The sequence below is a fragment of the Danio rerio genome, chromosome 5 (assembly GCF_052040795.2).
Source record: "Danio rerio strain M-AB ecotype USA chromosome 5, GRCz13ab, whole genome shotgun sequence".
NCBI classification, from domain to species: domain Eukaryota; kingdom Metazoa; phylum Chordata; class Actinopteri; order Cypriniformes; family Danionidae; genus Danio; species Danio rerio.
The window spans coordinates 74,231,818-74,254,916 of record NC_141025.1 but is presented as its reverse complement, the minus strand read 5'-3'; the positions used below and the strand labels follow the sequence as shown (position 1 = coordinate 74,254,916).

The 23,099-nt window shown below is 38.1% G+C and overlaps 1 protein-coding gene across 2 annotated transcripts in view; it reads left to right on the top strand.

Annotated features, from left to right (window-relative positions):
- The first annotated feature begins 750 nt into the window (after positions 1-750).
- The window catches only part of flrt1a (fibronectin leucine rich transmembrane protein 1a), a 104,541-nt gene continuing 82,192 nt past the window's right edge, over positions 751-23,099 (top strand). Inside the window, exons 1-2 of one of the 2 annotated variants that reach the window (XM_087254524.1) lie at positions 751-789; positions 960-1,169. The gene's annotated coding sequence lies outside the window, so the exon portion shown is untranslated. Of the gene's footprint in view, positions 1,170-23,099 lie in introns of both variants that reach the window. The other variant, XM_087254523.1, reaches the window with a different exon arrangement.

The following is a 23,099-nucleotide window of genomic DNA, read 5'->3' as shown; positions in this document are numbered from 1 at the left end:
ATAAAGCTATTATTCCAGTCTCCTGCTCTGTCTGGCCTGATGAACGGCCGCTGAAAACATCCTGCGCTTGACATCGCTGAGAAATGGCAGGCGAATCAAGCTGACACGAATGAGACAATACAGCAAGCTCTTTAGCGGTGGGATATCTGATTCACTTCAATGAGTCGGTTCGTACAGAATGTTCGATTAAATGATTCGATTCTTTCGAGTCGCCATTTTAAAACGTGTCTTTCCAGTTTCTCAATCATTCATTCAGTAATTCATTCAGAGACATAGACAAATACTGCTAAATATCTGTTTTAACATTTTGAATGTTAGCTTTTTGTTTCTATATTAGGCCTAATATTATATGTACAAAATAGGCTAGCTATATTTTTTGTATTATTCTCTTAAACCTTACTGGAATTATGTGTATTGTTTTGTATGTTTTAATTAATCCTGTAGTATCTTTTAATTTATGTTTGTCTGAAAGTAACATAACTTCAATTCTCAGTATGTCTGTACAGCAGAATTGACAATAAAGCTAACTTTTGACACATTATATACAGCTTTATTTTGTCAATTTTCTGTTTTAACTTAATATATGTCCTTACTTAAAGATTTATGGCTTTAACTTATCTACCACAACGCTATAGTATATCAGATATCATCAAATGGTAGTAATCTCTGGCCAATACTTATAAATGAACCAACGAACCGACTCAATTGAACAACTCTTTTGCGAGCCGGGCAACTCTACGCTGTGAACCGAGCGTGAATTATGCATTCGAACTAACAAGGGAAAGTGATGCTCAGAGAGGAGGACAGAGGACTCGGAGGATGCATTAAAAGGGCGATGAAGTTATTTGAAGCGGGTTCTCGTCGCAGCGTTATAGCTACGCACCAATGATTCATTTAGTTTAGTGTTTTATCGCTACGAATCGCGGAGTGGATTTTTTTTGCAAAGGAGAAAGCGATAGTCGATATCGGATGGTAGGTGAAAGAAAAGAAACAGGAGGGTTTTATGTGTGTAATAATGACTTAAAGGCTACAGCGGACCGTCACTTAATTTCTGATTTACAGCTTGATTAGCGTGGAACTTCGCAATTACAAGGAAATAAAACCCCGTTTTTATTTTCTATCTCAATGGATGGAGGGACAAGCAAAGGAAGGGGTGTTTTATAATATAGGTAAGTTCTCTTATTATTGCATTTTGCTGTCTGATGAGATCACATTAAATCGCAATGCTGTATGAATGAATGTGAGTCCACTGTATTATGACAACAGACGCGTTTAGCGCAGTCAAAATTAAGCAGAACTGTCACCGCATACAAAGCAACTGCTGAGACTTTCACCATTTTCGGGGTTCTTGCAAGAAAAAATGACATGCTAGTGAATGCAGCCTGACAAGCAGTACATTTGAGCTGTCCACACGTGCTGTGTGTTTCTGCGCAATCTATTAATTGTTGCTCTGTACACACGCGTTTTTGGACGCGTCGCGTCGAGAGCGTTATTGGCGTTTCAAGGCGCATGTATTTGGGATAGCCTTATAATAGTTCATCCTTGATAAAATGTGTTCCGTTTCATTAAATTGTTCTCCATAAGGAGATTAAATGGGTGTTTTAATCGTTTCGTGCGAAAAGTTCGTGTGCGCGCGCTGGTGCTCATTACCTCATGATAAACGCTTGTGTGTTCTGGCTTTGGCGCGAATAATTTCCATTCATAATATGCAAGTGTTTCCAGTTTGACTGGGAGTTACATGTACCCCCACTGGTTAAGCATGCTCTGTAGCTGCCTTTAAATATTTTTTTCATTGATGCAGCACATTACCAGCAAACAATTTTGTGTTTATTAGACGTCCACTAGACATCTAAACGTAGACAGCTTGGCCAAAACAAGGCTAAACTTGGCTGTCAGAGAAAATAATAGACATCCAAGAATAGCCCAAAACTAGACTAGTCGACAAATAGACAGATTACACAGACTTTGTGTAGTCATTCATTTTCTGTTTATTTGATGACTGGTCTAGTTTTGGCCTATTCCGTATAGACGTCTATAAGACTTTCACTTACAATTTTAGTCTTGTTTTAGCTAAGACGACCATACTTAGACGTCTGTTAGACATTTTAAAATAAAAAAAAAGCTTGCTGGGTTGTTTTCATGCTCTAGTAAATTCCGTCAAGACAGGTGTCGGGGTAAATGAATGTTATTAAATGGCATAAACTAAAACAACTTTTTAATTTAATTAAATGTAACCCAAGAGATATACTCTTCAAGGTACTGTAAACTATTTCTGTGGACACCAAAAGTAAAACGTGCCTTCTACCTGTCACTGATGTTGGGAAAAATAACACCTGTGTGATATAAATCAGCGAAAAGGAGTCAGGAGACTGGCCATGCTTTCTTTATTACCAATGGGAAGAGCTTTCTGCCTGTCAATCACTTTGATTTTTCAGATTACTGACATTGGGAAGGTTGACATGTCTCTGAAGGGCGGGGTTTGGGAGGAAAAAAGGTTACATGTACCTACCGGTTAAGTAGCTGTAGCAGCCTTTTTTTTCATTGATGCAGTACATTCCCAGCAAACAATTTTGTGTTTATTAGACGTCTACTAGACATCTAAACGTAGACAGCTCGGCCAAAACAAGGCTAAACTTGGCTGTCAGAGAAAATCTAATAGACATCTAAGAATATCCCAAAACTAGTCGACAGATTAGACAGACTTTATCCGTATAGTCATTCACTACTGCTTATTTGACGACTTGTCTAGTTTTGGCCTATTCTTAGACATCTATTAGATTTTCACTGACAGCCCAAATTTAGCCTGGTTTTAGCTAAGACGACTATGATTACACGTCTATTAGACATCTTTTAAAAACAAAAAATGCTTGCTGGGTTGTTTTCATGCTCTAGTAATTTCCGTCAAGACAGGTGTAGGGGTAATTGTATGTTTTTAAATAGTGTATACTAACACAACCTTTTAATTTAATGAAATGTAACCCAAGAGATATACTCTTCAAGGTACTGTAAGCTATTTCTGTGGACATCAAAAGTAAAACGTGCCTTCTTCTACCTGTCACTGATGTTGTGAAAAATAACACCTGTGTGTTATAAATCAGCGAAAAGGAGTCAGGAGACTGGCCATGCTTTTTTGTTGCCAATGGGAAGAGCTTTCTGCCTGTCAATCACTTTGATTTTTCAGATTACTGACATTGGGTAGGTTAAGATGTCTTTGAAGGGCGGGGTTTGGGAGGAAAAAAGGTTACATGTATCTACCGGTTAAGCTGTAGCTGCCCTTTTTTTTATTGATGCTGTACATTCCCAGCAAACAATTTTGTGTTTATTAGACGTCCGCTAGACATCTAAACTTAGACAGCTAGGCTAAGACAAGGCTAAACTTGGGCTGTCAGAGAAAATCTAATAGACATCTAAGAATATCCCAAAACTAGACTAGTTGTCAGATGGACAGATTAGACAGACTTTATATGTGTAGTCATTCATTTCTGTTTATTTGATGACTAGTCTAGTTTTGGCCTATTCTTAGACATCTATTAAATTTTCACTAACAAATTTAGTCTTGTTTTAGCTAGGACAGCGTTGTATAGACATCTATTAGACATCTTTTAAAAACAACAAAAAAAGCTTGCTGGGTTGTTTTCATGCTCTAGTAATTTCCGTCAAGACAGGTGTAGGGGTAATTGAATGTTTTTAAATATTGTAGTGTAAAACAACTTTTTAATTTAATTAAATGTAACCCAAGAGATATACTCTTCAAGGCACTGTAAGCTATTTCTGTGGACACCAAAAGTAAAACGTGCCTTCTACCTGTCACTGATGTTGTGAAAAATAACACCTGTGTGTTATAAATCGGCGAAAAAGAGTCAGGAGACTGGCCATGCTTTCTTTATTACCAATGGGAAGAGCTTTCTGCCTGTCAATCACTTTGATTTTTCAGATTACTGACATTGGGTAGGTTGACATGTCTCTGAAGGGTGGGGTTTGGGAGGAAAAATGTTACATGTACCTACCGGTTAAGCATGCACTGTAGCTGCCTTTTTTTCCATTGATGCAGTACATTCCCAGCAAACAATTTTGTGTTTATTAGACATCTACTAGACATCTAAACGTAGACAGCTCGGCTAAAACAAGGCTAAACTTGGGCTGTCAGAGAAATTCTAATAGACATCTAAGAATAGCCCTAAACTAGACTAGTCGACAGATTAAACAGACTTCATACATATAGTCATTCACTTCTTTTTATTTGACAACTAGTTTAGTTTTGGCCTATTCTTAGACGTCTATTAGATTTTCACTGACAGCCCAAATTTAGCCTGGTTTTAGCTAAGACGACTATGATTACACGTCTATTAGACATCTTTTAAAAACAAAAAAAGCTTGCTGGGTTGTTTTCATGCTCTAGTAATTTCCATCAAGACAGGTGTAGGGGTGTATGTATAGGTGTATATATATATATATATTGTGATCGTTTATTATTAAACGTTTATTATTATTATTTGTTGAGCCTCTCCATGTAGTTGTATATATCGCTTGGACCCAGAAGCTGCTTTGCGTGGGGTCACACTTAACAAGCAGATAGTGTTGTAAGGAACACCAGTTTGTAATATAAAGCAAGCTAATAAGCTATTTTTACAGCTAAAATTTAATTGGAAGAAGGCCAAACACATTCGATTTATAAGCCTATTATTAGGTGAAATACAAGGTGGATGAGTCTGCCATAGAGTGTATGGTTTTCTGAACATTTGATAAACGGCTTACAAATCAGTGTTAATTTCGTTGAAAACATTTTTTGTTATAATTTTCGTAAAGGAAAAATTTCCACTAACGAAAACTTGACGACAATTAACTGATAATGATGACGACTATAATAAAAATATACTGACATTTTCATTGATTGATAAAAAGGAGACTGTGATTGAGGGATGTATTTAGGTAAATATCCAATCAGAATTAATCTTGGTGTGTGATGACGTGCACACACACACGCACACATTTGAAAAGTATCTGATCCACAGTCGACGCGGGATGCGATTACGCCATAGGGGCGTCTGTCAGATTAAACTAAAATGAATGGCATAAATGAATATATTTGTATACATAAATAAATGTATACAATATTTTAATTAAATTACAATTAAATTAAATCAAATATATTTTAGTCATGTCGCCTGGTTCGAGCCTCGAGTTTGTACGTTCTCCCCGTGTTCGCATGGGTTTCCTCCAGATGCTCCAGTTTCCCCCACAAGTTCAAAGATATGCGCTATGAGTGAATTAGCTATGCTAAAATTGACCATAGTGTATGTGTGTGAATGAGTGTATGGGTGTTTCCCAGCGATGGGTTGCAGCTGGAAGGGCATCCCCTGCGTAAAACATATGCAGGATAAGTTGGTGGTTCATTCTGCTGTGGTGACCCTAGATTATTAAAGGGACTAAGCCGAAAAGAAATTGAATGAATTAATATTTAAGTCAACTAAATCTATAGTCAGAAGACTAAAACTGAATCAAAATTTGCCGTCAAAATGAACACCGTTATTAATGCATTGGCATATATCATACACATCATGTCATTGTCAGTCAGGGAATGTTTTGGAGGCATTCTGCAGATTAGCAGTAGCTCTATCAATTACATTTCTAGATGAAAGTGCGCACGTCAGTTTGACATACCTGCATTATCAAAGCAAAAACATGGCCTTCTATCTGATGGCAACATAAGACGTGCCTTTGATTCAATAGGGAAACCTAAGCAATATCCTCTTAAGGCGCAGCCGGGTTAAAACCGCTTTAATGTTGTGTTGTTGAGTGAATAATCCCTCGGCCATGAGCTTTTGGAAATTTGGAGTGGCGGTTGTATAAACCTGGATTCCGCCTGCATGTGTTACACTCTTGCTCTTTTATTTGGCACAGTTAGTTAACAATCATTGCTTTTAGGCTACATCTTAAAATCATAAATGCACAAGAAAAACTGTTCACTTATTGACCTTACTCTATAATGCGGAAGTGCACTTGATTTTATTATTGTTTTAGATCTTCCGATTCAGTTGCCTTTGGGAGAAATGACTAAGAATAATAAATGGCAGAAAACAGTCAAACTACTCTCTTTACAAACAAGTGTGTTCATGACCATACATAATAATAAGAATAATATAATATAAAAATATCAGTTTGCAACATCAAGCGGCATAATAGGCTGTTTTTAACATTAAAAATGAATGAAACTGTATGAAAGCGAAAGCCTCAAGCCACAAAAATACGAATAGCTGCACCCGGATAAGGAGTAAGGTCAATAAAAACAACAAGTTATTCCATTGAAAAGTCTATATTTTAAAGAATCTACACACAGTTTTTAAAGGGCCACGACACCCCCTACTTTCGTTTTTAGGTCCACCTCAGAATTTTTTCAAAAGATGCATGATAATGTGCGTGGAGCTCCACGAGTAAAGGGTAGGAGTGGGCGTGGCCAACAGAGCAGAATAGAAGGAGGGGAGCGAAGTTTTCAGTTGGTTCACAAAATGAGACCCAAACCATGAGGAGAGCCATGATTTTATAGTAAACAAAGTTAAAATGCAAAGAAATAAACAGTAATTTAATGCCCTGCTACATTTGTCATTTGTAATTTCATATACACACATAACCACAAGTTATATCATTATAAATATAATCGTGTTCATATAAACTCTATAAATGAGGACTTTTCCCTCAATCTCCGGGTCTGAATGCAGACTCTGTGCAGCAGGTCTCTTGACCTGTCTATTTTAACCTTTAGCCCTGTTGGTAATCTAGAGGATTTAGGCAAACACAGCAGCACGGCGATGTGTCTAAATGTGAACGAACTCCTGATAAAGGACAAAGTCCGCCATTCTTCAATTCTCGTACTGCTCTCCCGACGCGTCTCACCCAGTCATCAACATAGGATCTCACAAGAGTTACAGTGTTCAGACGGCAGAGAGACGCCGCGTTGTGTTGCCAAGCCGGAGAACAAGAATTGTTTGGAGATCCGGGTCGTCAGTGCTGTTTTTATAATTTGCTGCAGTGAATTTTTTGTTTTCATTTCCCCTCTATGAGAGCTCAGCTGGACTTAAGTGTGGATTACATTGCACGAGACGCGCCATAGAAATACGTGTCTAAGGAACATTGTTTACCCCATTGTTACCTTTTCTTATCTGGAAACGGTGAAGTCCAGATATGCCGCTCGTCCCCTTTTAATAGACGCGGATCCAGTTGGTGTTGATTGTCCTGTCTCTACAGATTTGGTAAGGTAGCGACTAGTGGTCTTTGTTGTTTATTCAGATGGCAAAGTTTATATCGTCAACAGTACTCTTTCAGTGTTTAAAGACAGACAAATGATTTCTAAGTTACAATAGTTTACCGTACGTTAATTCATTCATTCATTCATTCATTCATAATCTTGTCGGCTTAGTCGCCACAGCGGAATGAACCGCCAACTTATCCAGCAAGTTGCAAGTGCAGTTCCAGCTGCAACCCATCTCTGGGAAACATCCACACACACATTCACACACACACTCATACACTACGGACAATTTAGCCTACCCAATTCACCTGTACCGCATGTCTTTTGACTGTGGGGAAACCGGAGCACCCGGAGGAAATCCACGCGAAGGCAGGGAGAACATGCAAACTCCACACAGAAACGCCAACTGAGCCAAGGTTCGACCCAGCGACCTTCTTGCTGTGAGGCGACAGCACTACCTACTGCAACACTGCCTCGCCCGTACGTTAATATCACTACAATATTATGGACTGAAAAATACACTGCTCTCCCGAGTGTAAACCTGTAAGCACCACAACCAAATTACCGTCGTGGAGGATTTTAGCCGCATTTTGTGACAGGAATAACCCACACGGCTTTCTGACGCTACCTACCGAGTGCATCTAAGTTACAGAGAAATGCGGAGGGTTTTTTTTCTCTCATTCGTCATGCGGTAACAAACATTGCATAAAACATACACGCTTCCAGCAATTCCTCGAATCAAAAATCTCGTTTTTACGAATGGCATGAATGAAATTCCTGAATGAAAGAGCCAAACTGCAGTTAAAGTCCACCATTTAATAATTTGGCAAATAATTGGATTATCTGGATAATCTTTCTCCTCTGCGTCTGTGCTTGTTTTGCCTGTGTGAAAATCAGCGGCTAAAATGCCTTTTAGCCTCCTCCGACACTCCCCCCTAAACAGAGCTGGGCACTAGTGATGGGAAGTTCGGATCATTTTACTGACTCGGATCTTTGAGTTTCGTTCATTAAGATGAACGAATCTTTTTTCGAGTCATTTCGTTTATTTGGTACAGTTTGCAAAAATATTATTAAAATGTTACGAATTGCTTCCAAACACATCTACAACTAGCCCAAAAGGTTGATTGCACAACAAATATGTCATAACTAGAATACTATAAGAAGGAGAAAAATAATAATTCATTGTTTACCTGCTCTTTTGTCTATGAAGGCATTTTTGTTTCTTTGCTCAGCTCACCTCTTCATGTCTTCAAATGTCAGGGGTTCATTCACGTTACACTGACAGTCACATATAATCTTAATCAATGCACAGTGTGAGCCAATAGGAGCCGTGATCGTTCGTTGTTTACGTGACAGAATGACTCAAACCCGAGGAGTCGAGAGATGAGCGGTTCAATTCTTTTTCCGGCTCTAAACGCATATGATCGGCCCGTGATGAACGAGTGACTCAGACCCGATAGAGGACTCGAGAGGTGAGCGGATCAATTCTTTTTCCGGCTATAAACGCATATGATTGGCTTCTGCAAGACTTGGACTGCGTCCCAAATGGCACACTATACACTATGCACTCATGCACTATGTACTTATGCACTTACACACTCAACAGGATAGTACATCTATGTAGTGTTGTCCCAAATGGCACACTAATGTTTTTTTACTAAACGGATGTTTGACGGTTGCCAAATTAGTGAAATAAACGACCGAATTATCAAATAATACCTATCGTGAGTATTGGCGCATTCACCATCGGGAGGCGCTATAATCACTCTCGTAGGAGAATTTTGCTTTCACCATCCAAAATAAATAAAGTTATCCAACATGTGCGTCCGATAGCTCCGCCCCTTCCGCTACGTAAGCAAACCTGCGGTCGTTGAGTGCGTGAAGTGTCCATCATTCCACACTTCATTTTACCGGCTGAATGAGTGCATCATCCGGGTAATTAAAGTGCTCTTATTATTTTTAGAGTTTTCAGTGTGAACGCACTTCTTACACTATTTATACTACAAAATGGCGTAGAATAGTGCATAAGTATGCGATTTGGGACGCAGCTTTGAAATTAACGATACTACCTGCACAAATGTGCACACGCGCAGATGAACAAATCACTCCCTGAGAGGACTCGTAGTTACCGAGTCATATTGAAGATTCGTTCAAAATGAATGAATCGTTCATGAACCACCCATCACTACTGGGCACGCCCACGTTCCTGACTTTTTCTAAAGTAGAGGTGTGAAAACAACCTTCTGAAACAAGGGTGTTTCATGGCCCTTTAAGCATTTTTTAATGTGATGTTTTAAATATAACAATAAATAAATGAAAACGTAGATAATGTCGCACAGTCATATCTACCTTCTTGTGTTCCACACCTCAAATTCAACATTTCTCTCAATCATTTGAACTAATTAAGTTTGGAGTAGCAGAAATGTTAAAACTGAACTTGATTGCCTGCAAATGTCTGCTATCGGATCTTGAAATACCAATCGAACGTGACTGCTTGCTTCTACTTAACAATGTAAATTGAATGCATGATTGATTGATTCGGCTGCCCTTGAGTTGAATTCATCTCTGAAGATGCAGAGCTCCAAGGATATCGATCAGCACTGCAAATCATTTTTGTTTATATTCAAATCAGGGGTCTGTACGTCTACGTGGATAACCCTTCTGCTGGAATAGATGCAATCTTGGTCTTTTTTTAAAGCATGGTTATTGAGACGGCATCATGCATCGTCTTATACTCATCATAACATCAATCATTGTAAAAATCGCCTCATCTGAATACCAGCGGTTGGCTTTCGGAGCAATTTGTTCAGAATTCAAATGCTCCTCGCCCTTGTGAAGAGGTTCTCTGTTTCTCTCGCTGATTTTCTCTGGGGAATGGATCATGTTTTCAGCTCCTCCAGAACCAAGGGACCATGCTAGCTGTAAACATGCTCTCTCTTTCCCTCTCTCTCTCAGTCTTCCTGACTGTCAGAGTGGATGTGGATGAGGATGTGCATCATTTATGGCCTTTCTGATGGGCACTGAGGGTCTCAGTATTTCCCTTCACTGCAAATGATTTCAGACATTTGAAGGCTCCATTGTGAATATATGGTTCAAGCATATGAGCTGGTTAAAAGGTCACTGCTGTATCGGCAGCATATGCTTCAGTACGCTGCTCTTTTGTTGTTATATATTTATTTTTTTCCTTAAGTAATTACCAAGTGGATGCCGAACGGAGAAATTCACCGTATGCTGGTTACCGTATCAGTATTACATTTTAAATAAATTGTTAATGTTTTTCTGAAAAGAAAAAAAAATTGTTACAAATTGTTTTTAAATAAAGTAAAGTAAATACAGTAGCTTGCTACAGCAAGAAGATCACTGGTTCGAGTCCTGGCTGGGTCAGTTGGCATTTCTGTGTGGAGTTTGCATGTTCTCCCCATGTTGGCGTGGGTTTCCTCCGGGTGCTCCGGTTTCCCCCACAGTCCAAACGCATGCACTGTAGGTGAACTGAATAAACTAAATTGTCTTCACTGTATGATTGTGTGTGAGAGTGTGTATGGGTGTTTCCCAGTACTGGGTTGCAGCTAGAAAGGCATCCACTGTGTAAAACACATGCTGGAATAGTCGGGGGTTCATTCTGCTGTGGTGACCCCTGATGATTAAGGGACTAAGCTGAAGGAAAATTAATGAAAGAATAGAAAGAAAGAAGTTGGCGTTACTGTGTGGAGTTTGCATGTTCTCCCTGCGTTCACGTGGGTTTCTCTGGGTGCTCTGATTCAAAAACATGTGGTTCAGGTGAATTGGGTTGGCTAAATTGTCCTTAGTGTATGAGTGTGAATGAGTTTGTGTGAATGGGTTGCGGCTGAAAGGGCATCCGGTGCGTGAAAAAGTTGCTGGATTAGTTGGCGGTTCAGTCTGCAGTGGCAACCCCGGATTAATAAAGCTGAAAAGAAAATGAAGGAAATAATGGATTATGTTACGTGTTAGGTGTTGAATGAAGTCTTAGCGGTATCCAAATTTTGATACCGTCAAACCTCCTCCCTATTTTACCCCGGTATCCGTTATTACCGACCACGCTCCCTTCCAAATTACACCAGAGTTACCGACCGCTCCCGCTGTTTATTCGGAAATTTATTTCCGCACCACAAGAAATCTGGTCTGATCCTACAGATCCTACAGTACCGGGAATGCAGACTTCTCGTATTTACCACGTCTACTTTCTCGATTGGTCAAAACTGGAAATACTGCCAAACTGCAGGTCACATGGTGAGCGACTCGACATCTTACCTCACCTCTCTCTCCTCCACACTGTCCTGTGATGACAATCATGCATACGCATTTGTAGGCATTAAATAAATAATATTAAATACTTGTCTCCTATTTAAGAGCATTGTTTTTTATGACAGTATAACGGTATTGAAACTGATACAGTTGCTATTTTTAGCTCCCGTGGTATACCGTATTACCGTACAAGCCTAGTTTAATGTTTTCTAGCGTTCAGGATGTGTGGTTTTGGATAGCGATTCATGTCAGATATGTTATTTATTTACTATAAATCAACACAATTTGCTTACATTTTGATGATACAATTAAGTAGGGCTGCACAATATTTAGTTTCAGCATCGATATCGCAATGTGCAAATCCGCAATAGTCACATCACAGAATCTGCAGTGTCGGTTTAGTTTTAGTTCATTCATTAATAAGGAAATTTTAAGTTTTGCATTCGCTTGTTTGCTTTTTTAAGGCCTATGACAGTGAGACTTTATTTAGACCAAATGTGTATACCAAATTGCACATATTTAAACATAAATTTATTTTTATACAGTGAAGATTATGCAGTGATTTTTATTTACATTTGATAATTTGCTCACAACAGCACAATTAGGTAGGGCTGCACAATATATAGTTTCCGCTTCTATATTGCAATGTGAAAATCCACAATAGTCCATTAGGAAATTTTAATAGGATTATAGTTGACCCGAAACCACATTGTGAAGTTTAATTATTGTGAAAGTTTTTCATTCGCTTGTTTGCTATGCTTTGACTGTGTGATTTCAAGTGTGTCTGCATAATTTGTATATAAGAAGTTATAAGGTATATATATATATATATATATATATATATATATATATATATATATATATATATATATATATATATAAATATAAATATAAATATTTATTTTTACACAATAAGCACAAAGCAGTGTTATTTACATTTGATTTGATTTCTGTACCTGAATGCAGTTAGAATCCTTAAAAAAATAAATAAATAATATAATATATATATATATATATATATATATATATATATATATATATATATATATATATATATATATATATATATATATATATATATATATATAAAATAATGAATTCTTTCCAAATTGAGCTTTTTAAATCACCTGGTGAAATTATATTCATATTACAATATATATTCAAGATTCAAAGATTCATTTGTTTATTGTTTATTGTCATATGCACAGTAAGAAACATGTTTCCTGTGCAATGAAGTTTTTACTTTACTTCTCCACACTGAATGCCAATTCAGTTTAATGTATATTAAAAATATAACATACTTATTTAACAAAATAGGCATAAGTATAAACTATAAAAATAAATAATATTTAAAGAAGGTTTCTATATACACAATTGTGTAAATGTAAAAAAAAAAAACTGTTGTGCAAATTCCAGCAGAGAAAGAATAATGTGCAAAACTGCAACAGCATACATGTGCAGTAGTTGAATATATATATCTTACATATACACTATACATATACACACTCACCGGCCACTTTATTAGGTACACCTGTCTATCTGCTTGTTAACGCAAATTTATAATCAGCCAATCACATGGCAGCAACTCAATGCATTTAGGCATGTAGACATGGTCAAGATGATCTGCTGCAGTTCAAACAGAGCATCAGAATGGGGAATAAAGGTGATTTAAGTGACTTTGAACACGGCATGGTTGTTGGTGCCAGACGGGCTGGTCTGAGTATTTCAGAATCTGCTGATCTACTGGGATTTTCATGCACAACCATCTCTAGGGTTTACAGAGAATGGTCTGAAAAAGAGAAAATCAGACTTGGACTCAACTTCATTATCCTGTTTAGGGAAACTAAAATTACAGCAAGGTGCTGTAACACAGGCGAAGTTCCTTGTACACGTTAATCAAATATTACCCTACAACATACCATACATTACATTGTAGGTGCATCTCCCTCCCCCTGAACTCATTTAATGACCTAATGGCCATCATTATAAAATAATCTCTTACTCTGTTTGTCCTGCAAATAGGAACTCTAAAACGGCATCCTGATGGCCACAGCTGAAACACAGTGTACAACGGGTGATCCAGGGTGCATAGGATACCCTGAGGTCTCTTTAAAACACTAGTATGGTGAATTACTGTTGGACCAGTTTGGTTAAAACCACCAATGATCTTGCCTGCCACCTTTACCAGGCTACTCTACCTGTTCTTGTTTAACACACTCAGATTACCATAGCAAGCTACAATGCAGAACGATAAAACAGATTTAATAAATTGTTTATAAAACAGTGTTATCATAGAGGGACAAACCTGAAATGATCTATGTTTCCTCAGAAAAAATACTGTAAGCTGCAGTTCTGGGGGTGCCTTGTTGATGTCAGAGGTCAGAGGAGAATGGCCAGATTGGTTCCAGCTGATAGAAAGGCAACAGTAACTCATATAACCACTCGTTACAACAGAGATATGCAAAAGAGCATCTCTGAATGCACAGCATGTCCAACCTTAAGTCTGATAGGCTACAGCAGCAGAAGACCACACCGGGTGCCACTCCTATCAGCTAAGAACAGGAAACTGAGGCTACTATTCGCACAGGCTAACCAAAACTGGACAATAGAAGATTGGAAAACGTTGCCTGACTGATGAATCTCGATTTCTGCTGCAACATTTGGATGGTAGGGTCAGAATTTGGCGTCAACAACATGACAGCAGGAAAACACACCACGTCATAAAGTGTGAATCATTTCAGAATAGTTTCTTGAACATGTCAATGAGTTCACTGTGCTCAAAAGGCCTCCACAGTAACCAGGGGCCTCATGTACGAAGACTTGCGTGGAAATCTTACTAAAACATTGCGTACGCACAAAGCTGTAAATGTGCGTACGCAGAAAAAAATTCAGATGTAAGAAACACTGCGTACGCCGAATCTCACGCATATTCTTTTGTACATCCGAATGAACGTGAAACTGAGCTCAACATGCACGAGCACAAAACCCCTCCCTACCTCCTCCCCCGTATGAATATGCTAATGACTATGCTAATGGCAAAACCCAACGAAAAAGCAACGGCAAAAGCAAGCAAAAAGAGAAACTTTGAACAGAATGTGAAATGGAGGTGCTGCTTTCGGAGGTAGACCGGAGAAAAGCGGTGTTATTTGCAAGTTTGTTCTCTGGAATTAACAACAAAAGAAAAAAATAGAGTGGGAGAGTTTAGCTGATGCGGTCAACACAGTTGGGTCTGAACATCACACTGAGTGCATTAACAAAAGAAATAGTGTGATTTATATGTGAAAAATGTTGCAGGACACTTAACAGTCTCAGTTGCGCTACTCGTAAGACGCATGTGATCATAAATTGATACGTTCGAGCATGAACTCAGCTCGAATCCAGCGTCTGATGAACTCTTTCTTGTTTTTTCCCCGCTACATATCAGATTTTGCCAACTATTTATCACGAGAAAGACAAGTAGGAATCATCAATAAGTTCATATCAATAAGCATCATATTTTATTTGCACATTTATTGAATGGAAATGTTTCTGATTCACGCATGCAAACTCATCTTCAGATGGTGTCTTTATAGCAATGTGTGTGCGGTAGATCGCTCAGATTACATTGGGAAAACAGGCGACTGCTGCAAATTGTGCTTTAATGTTTAGCTGGTCAAATGTATGGTATGGAAACCTTATATACCTGCTGAACCCGTCTCATACAGCTGCCATTGCAAGGCTCAGACACTTTGTAGAGAGGAATTTAACACAACTGCCTCTAGGAGTCGCCAATAGAAATAAAACAGACACGCACAAAAAATGTGCGTACGCCTGCCAGAAAGCTGCCGTGAAGCTGCGCACATTCCCACGTTCAGTTCATCGTTAGTAAATCCAAACGTGAGCGATTCTGGGCGTGAAACCTGGCGTACGCAAAGTTTTTGTGCGTACGCAGCGTTCATACATGAGGCCCCAGATCTCAATCCAATAGAGCAGCTTTGGGATGTGGTGGAACGGGAGATTCACATCATGGATGTGCAGCCGAAAAATCTGCAGCAACTGCGTGATGCTATTATCTTAATATTGACTAAAATCTCTGAGGAATATTTCCAGTACCTTGTTGAATCTGTTCCACAGAGGATTAAGGCAGTTCTGAGGTCAAAAGAGGGTCCAACCCGTTACTAGCAAGGTGTACCTAATATAGTGGCCGGTGAGTGTATATAACACAGAAAAACAATATCGCAATGTCAGTTTTTGTTCCAATAACGTGCAGTCCTACAATTAAGCAATACTAATAATCAGCTAGCAATATCTGTGGATTCCTAATAGATGATAGCCTCTTCTGTCAATTACACAGCAAAAACGGCCTAATTATGAAACACATAGTAGACCACATTTTAAAAAAGGGACAAAACCCCACAGATTAAGCCATCTCTTACTATATTTGGCTGTCTAAATGCTTATTTTATGAGATCTCTTTTTAAAGAAGGCGAATATAATTTCCCTCCTTTTATCTCCCTCTCTCTATCTCTGATTTTCCCCCCTCATGTTGTAATATTTCTTTGATCTCTCTCTCCGTTGTTCTCGCCTCGATGCCCCTCCCTTCGTGTCTGTCTGTTGTATGTAGCCGTGTTGCTTGTGTCATCAGAGAAAAAGGATTGAAAGGAGAAAAGGGCACAGAAAGAGACTGAGAAACCGTAACACAGCCAGGTTGGGTTACAGAAGAGAGACTTGGGTGTGTGTCTTTCCTTGTCCCCTCCAACACTTTGTCATTCACAGGGTGACAGCTGGCTAGCAGTAGGGTACAGTGGCATTGCCAAAGGAAGTCAGTCTTACACCACAGTGGAGATTTACATCTAGTATTCTACACGTGTGCAGTACATTCCCAACACACCAAAATATAATATTAGGCCTGTGCAATATATAGTTTCAGCATTGATCGCGCAATGTGCACATCCGCAATAGTCACATCGCAGGATATGCAATGCTGAGTCTGAATTATAGTGGACCAGGAGCTACATAATTGTATTTACTGTATTCATACAGAATTTATACCTTTTATGAAAATTACCATTTGTTTCAAGCCCAAATATCTTCATTTCAAAGGGAAAATGAGATTATATTACAATATCTTCCGTCCAATCCATATCTGTATATATTTAAAAAAATTGGCTCGATTTTCAATTTTTTTAATTCAGGGTAGGAAAATGGATAAACAACTTCAAAATTCATTATACACATGTAGGCGGTGCTGAAAACTAAATCAACCAAATCTGAGCTCTTGACGTAGCCCTCAAAATAAGAGTCCTCTGGCTAAAAGCCAACCAGGATTTTAATTGTTATTATTTAATTATATATATATATATATATATATATATATATATATATATATATATATATATATATATATATATATATATATATATATATATATATATATATATATATATATATATATATTATATATATTATATTATATATATATATATATATATATATATATATATATATATATATATATATATATTACTTTTTATATATATATATATATATATATATATATATATATATATATATATATATATATATAAACTATTTTTACATATTGTCATTTGTTCAGTTAAAAAATAAACAGGGGGCTAATAATTATATATATATATATATATATATATATATATATATATATATATATATATATATATATATATATATATATATATATATATATATATATATATGAGCAATTCCATGCAAATGTCAACCTTGCCATGAAAAGAATGGAGTTTTCACCGAAATACAGAACTGTTTCTTGTTTTGTTTTTTTGTGTGTGTAAGAAAGTTTTTTACAGTACTATAGTAATACTCAAAAATGCATCTGTCAGTGTTTTCAAACTATTATATTTGATTTACCAAACAAGTGGGAATTTCACATCTGTCACATCCATAACGACAATTTATCCCCATAAATGTGAAAATACTTAATTTAAAAAAACAATCATTTTTGTTTTATAGAAAGCCAACTCTCATCCTTTTGATTAGCATTGTTTGGTGCAGTTTAATTCAGAGAATTTCTACAGTGTTTTGTATACTGTAAACCTAAAAACTTTTCTTTTTTTGTCACATCCATAGCACATGTTTATTTTCCTCATTTAAAATATAAAACAGGTTTTACAGATTGGTATTTTTCTGGTCCCATAACTCTGTGGTCAGTTGTTCTGGAAAATATAAACAAAAGTTTCAATATAATGTTAACATTAGCTGTGTCCCAAATCGCATACTTGTGCACTATTCTACGCCATTTTGTAGTATAAATAGTGTAAGTAGTGTGTTCACACTGAAAACTCTAAAAATAATAAGCGCACTTTAATTACCCGGATGATGCACTCATTCAGCCGCTAAAATGAAGTGTGTAATGATGGACACTTCACGCACTCAACGACCGCAGGTTTGCTTACGTAGCAGAAGGGGCGGAGCTATCAGACGCACATGTTGAATAACTTTATTTATTTTGGATGGTGAAAGCAAAATTCTCCTACGAGAGTGATTTTAGCGCCTCCCGATGGTGAATGCGGCAATACACACGGCAGGTATTATCTGATAATTCGGTCATTTATTTCACTGATTTGGCAACCGTCAAACGTCATCAGGGAAACGGTTTGAATTTCTGCTTAGTAAAAACACATTAGTGTGCCATTTGGGACAACACTACATACATGTACTATCCTGTTGAGTGTGTAAGTGCATAAGTATATAGTGCATGAGTGCATAGTGTATAGTGTGCCATTTGGGACGCAGCTATTGACTTTCTATGCGAATTCATGTTATGAGTTTTTACTGCAAATGTCACATTCATAATGCTGGAATTGCTCATATATATATATATATATACATGAGCAATATCACACGAGTGCGATATCGCTGTATATCAGCACTGGTGGGAGGTGTGCGTTGGCACGAGGCCGTAGGCTGAGTGCTTTAGCGTCCCACCAGTGCTCATATACAGCCATATAGCACTGCTACGAGTTTGATATTGCATTTATACAACAGTTCAATGGCACAATCGTGTATATAAATAAGAAAATAAAACACGAAGACTCTAAAAACCCCTTTTTATTAGGAACTACTTTCTTCCGCCATTTATTCATATCTTCAGCTGACGTCAAAACAGCAGAAGCTGTTACTAATTCACCAACATCACTTTAGAGCTAGTGTTTGAATGATTCTCTATGTCTAAAGTGATGCCAAAACAGCTGATTTTGTTCACTTTAAGATTATAGGGCTGAACGTGACATGAAATGCCATCCATCTACAGAGATGTCTTCTTACAGTGTTACAGTCTACAGTATTTCTGTTGCAGTCGGGATTTCGCAATAATTAACCTCGAAAAAAGCAACACAATCACTACCAGACTGCTGTTGTGTTTGCGATAAGGAAAAGCGCTAAACACGTGCGGACTTTGCTTATTTCAATCTGCCAACACAACACACATTTCTGATATGTGAGTAAATCGGTATAAATACAGCACAGCAACATACAAAAGAGAGAGATCATCTAACCTGCCAACATGTCTCTGAAAATCCGAGAGACCGGGAGGAGAGGGTGTTCGGGGTGAATAACACTGTTAAGAACTGGGATAGGATGCAGCGGGTTTTGGGCGGCCGCTTCAATCGGGTACTAGTACCAAAGTTTGCAACCCGGGGGAGTTTACAGACTATACCAAAGAGGGGGGTGGGTGAAATTACAGGAGTTTTTTAGGAAGAAATAAAAACAGGACAGTTGCTGGAGAATGGTCTGAAATAAGGGATACTCCCATGAAAAACGGAAGTGTTTGCAGGTATTGCTTACCAGTTTAATAATGATTTGATATAGTTAGAAGTTTTAAGTTTTTTAGTTTTAAGCCTCTAAGCATAAAGGCTTGTTATGCGGTTCTGTCGCCATCTTGTGGATAGAAAGCGTCAACTGTCTTTGGATCCAAAAGGGCCGCAGCTCTGCACAGTTTAGTTCCAACCCTAATTAAACACACCTGATCAAACTAATTGAGTCCTTCAGGCTTGTTTGAAACCTACAGGTAAGTGTGTTGGAGCAGGGTTTGAACTGAACTGTGCAGGGCTTCGGCCCGCCAGGAGTTGAGTTTGACACCCCTGGTCTACACTATGGCCGTCGCCGAGCTTTCAGAAATTGTAAATAATTTAAAATAGGCACTCTTCTTACAAATAAACTACATAGTTGCGATGTAAACAACTGCATTCCCCACTAAAAAAGACTTAAAAGTACATTTTGTTGTCTAACAGCAGTAAAATTTGTCAAACCGTAGCGTCTCTCTGTTTGTAGCTGGCTGTATGTGGGCGGAGTAATACACAGAGGTGAAGGGTGAAGAGGCCTTTGTGTGATGTTACTGGCAAAATATTGCACGGCTATCAGCCAATCAGATTCAAGAACCAGACAGAACTGTTGTGTATATATATATATCATACATGTGCCAAAAAATAAATTGTTAACAATAGGTTGACTTCAAACGCACAACACTGTGCTGTAATACTAGCTTGTATTATTATTACTAGCTTGCAGCATGCACGAGCACAAAACCCCTCCCTGCCTCCTCCCCCGTATAAATATGCTAATGACTCTACTTTGGCAAAACCAATCGAAAAAGCAATGGCAAAAGTAAGCAAAAATGGAAAATTTGAACAGAAAGTGAATTGGAGGTGCTGCTTTAGACCGGAGAAAAGCGGTGTTATTTGCAAGTTTGTCCTCCGGAATTAACAACAAAAGAAAAAAAATAAAGTGGGAGAGTTTAGCTGATGTGGTTAACACAGTTGGGTCTGAACATCGCACTGAGTGAATTACAAAAGAAATAGTGCGATTTATAGGTGTAAAATGTTGTAGTACTCGGAACAGTCTCAGTGGCGCAGCTCGTAAAACACACATCAACATGTTTTGACACGTTCGAGCATGAACTTGGTTCGAATCCAGCGTCTGATGAAGTCATTCTTCTTGTTTCCCCCGCTACATATCAGATTTTGCCTACTATTTATCACGAAAAAGACAAGCAGGACTCATTACTAAGTTAATAAGTCAGTAAATCGCTCCCATTGCAAATTGCGCTTTAATGTTTAGCTGGTCAACTGTATGGTATGGAAACCTTATATACCTGCTAGATGAACTAGCAAATGTCTCATACAGCTGCCATTGCACGGCTCAAAGACACTTTGTAGAGAGCAATTTAACACAACTGCCACTAGGAGTCGCCAATGGAAATAAAACAGACACGCATAAAAAATGTGCGTACGCCAACCATAAAGCTGGCTCGGAGCTGCGCACATTCTCACGTTCAGTTCATTGTTAGTGAATCCAAACGTGAGCGATTCTGAGCGTGAAACCTGGCGTACGCAAAGTTTTTGTGCGTACGCAGCGTTCATACATGAGGCCCCAGGTGACCCCTGCACTAAGCGTAATGGCTTGTTATGCGGTTCTGTCGCCATCTTGTGGATAGAAAGCGTCAACCGTCTTTGGTCTACACTATGGCCGTCGCCGAGCTTTCAGAAATTGTAAATATTTTAAAATAGGCACTATTCTTACAAATAAACTGCATAGTTGCGATGTAAACAACTGCATTCCCCACTAAAAAAGACTTAAAAGTACATTTTGTTGTCTAACTGCAGTAAAATTTGTCAAACTGTAGCGTCTCTCTGTTTGTAGCTGGCTGTATGTGGGCGGAGTAATACACTGAGGTACAGGGGGAAGAGGCCTTTGTGTGATGTTACTGGCAAAATATCGCACGGCTATCAGCCAATCAGATTCAAGAACCAGACAGAACTGTTCTATAAGTATATATCATACATGTGCCAAAAAATAAATTAACAATAGGTTTACTTCAAACACACAACACTGTGCTGTAATACTAGCTTGTATGAATAACAAGTCCATGAAATGCACATTATTTTCAACCAAGTACATTATGCACATTCACGCTGCACACATAATTCATAAAACCTGCACACATTCAACCCTCTAAATATGCTTTCCATCATGTAGCACACATTTATGTATGCATAATGCATACAACTACAAAACCGCAACATTACAAACGTGTCAAATGTGTGTTCTGCCATGCAGAGCCCATTCAATGTAGCACACAGAATGCATAGCATAGCATCATAATGCTTAAGCTTTGCACCAACACAGCACACACATTACCAATTCAATGCATGTCATATGTGCAGCGCCCATAGAAGTGTGTCATGCTGTAGGACACGCAGGTGAATTCACACACACACTTTTACCCCTGTACCTTGACAAATGGAGCGTATTGCATCACACCGGCGGTGGGTAAAACGTTAGCATATTGTGTGACCAGATTATAAAAGTGGATTTAGCTGAAAACTGTGAAACGGTACAGCTGCTAGCTCAAGGCGCACACGCTCTTACATACAAATCAAGAGCGCAGCCGTCGGTAACCATGGAAACAGGATTAGGCCCACCCTGCTGAAACAAAACCCACCTAAAACATTTGAAAGCAGAGCCAATTACTTTGCTCGTTTCTTTACTGTATGGTGCTCGATTAATGCAGCACCTTACGCCAGCATATGGTTCATGTGTTGGGATCAATGGATTCCGCCCCAGATTCACACTGCACTACACGAGGCATCTCCTCCAAGCCGTAGCGCTCTTTTTTTTTCCTCTTTAAATGTGTTGGAATCGCTCCAGACTATTCATTTGCGAGTGTCCACAGGAGCTGAAGCGCTTGTACAGGAAATCTATTTTTTCCTTGTATACCCCAAACAAACGAGCTAGACTTGGGCTCGCCTTTGCTGATTTGATTGGAGCTTTGCACGGACCGTTCGGATTTAATGAATTTCATGTTTCCGCAGGATTCATTTAAATGTATGGCAGTGTAACAAATTGGATGTAGGAGGGAAGGTGGAATTAAAGGATACTCCACCTAAAATGCTTTTTCTTTGTGCATGCCTGACTGAATGTTTCAAATCCATAATTATCGTGGAACCTGAGTCTGTTGTCTCAAAGGGGTCAGTCCACACAAATTTTACCTGTTTCTTTTTCTCTGTTAAACACAAAAGAAGAAATTTAGAAAAATGTTTGAAATCTGTAAGCATTGACTTCCCTAGTATTTGTTTTTCCTACTACGGAAGTCAATGGTTACAGGTTTTCAACATTTTTTTAAAATATCTTCTATTATGTTTTTTGAATATTTTCTTTTGTGTTGTAAACCTGTAACCATTGACTTCCATTGCAATAAAAACAAATACAAGGGAAGTCAATGGTTACAGGCTTTCAAAATTTTTAAAAAATATCTTCTATTATGCTTTCTGAATATTTTCTTTTGTGTTGTAAACCTGTAACCATTGACTTCCATAGTAAGAAAAACAAATACAAGGGAAGTCAATGGTTACAGGTTTTCAACATTATAAAAAATATCTTCTATTATGTTTTCTGAATATTTTCTTTTGCGTTGTAAACCTGTAACCACTGACTTTCATAGTAAGAAAAACAAATACAAGGGAAGTCAATGGTTACAGGTTCTCAACATTTTTAAAAAATATCTTCTTTTATGTTTTCTAAATGTTTTCTTTTGTGTTGTAAACCTGTAACCATT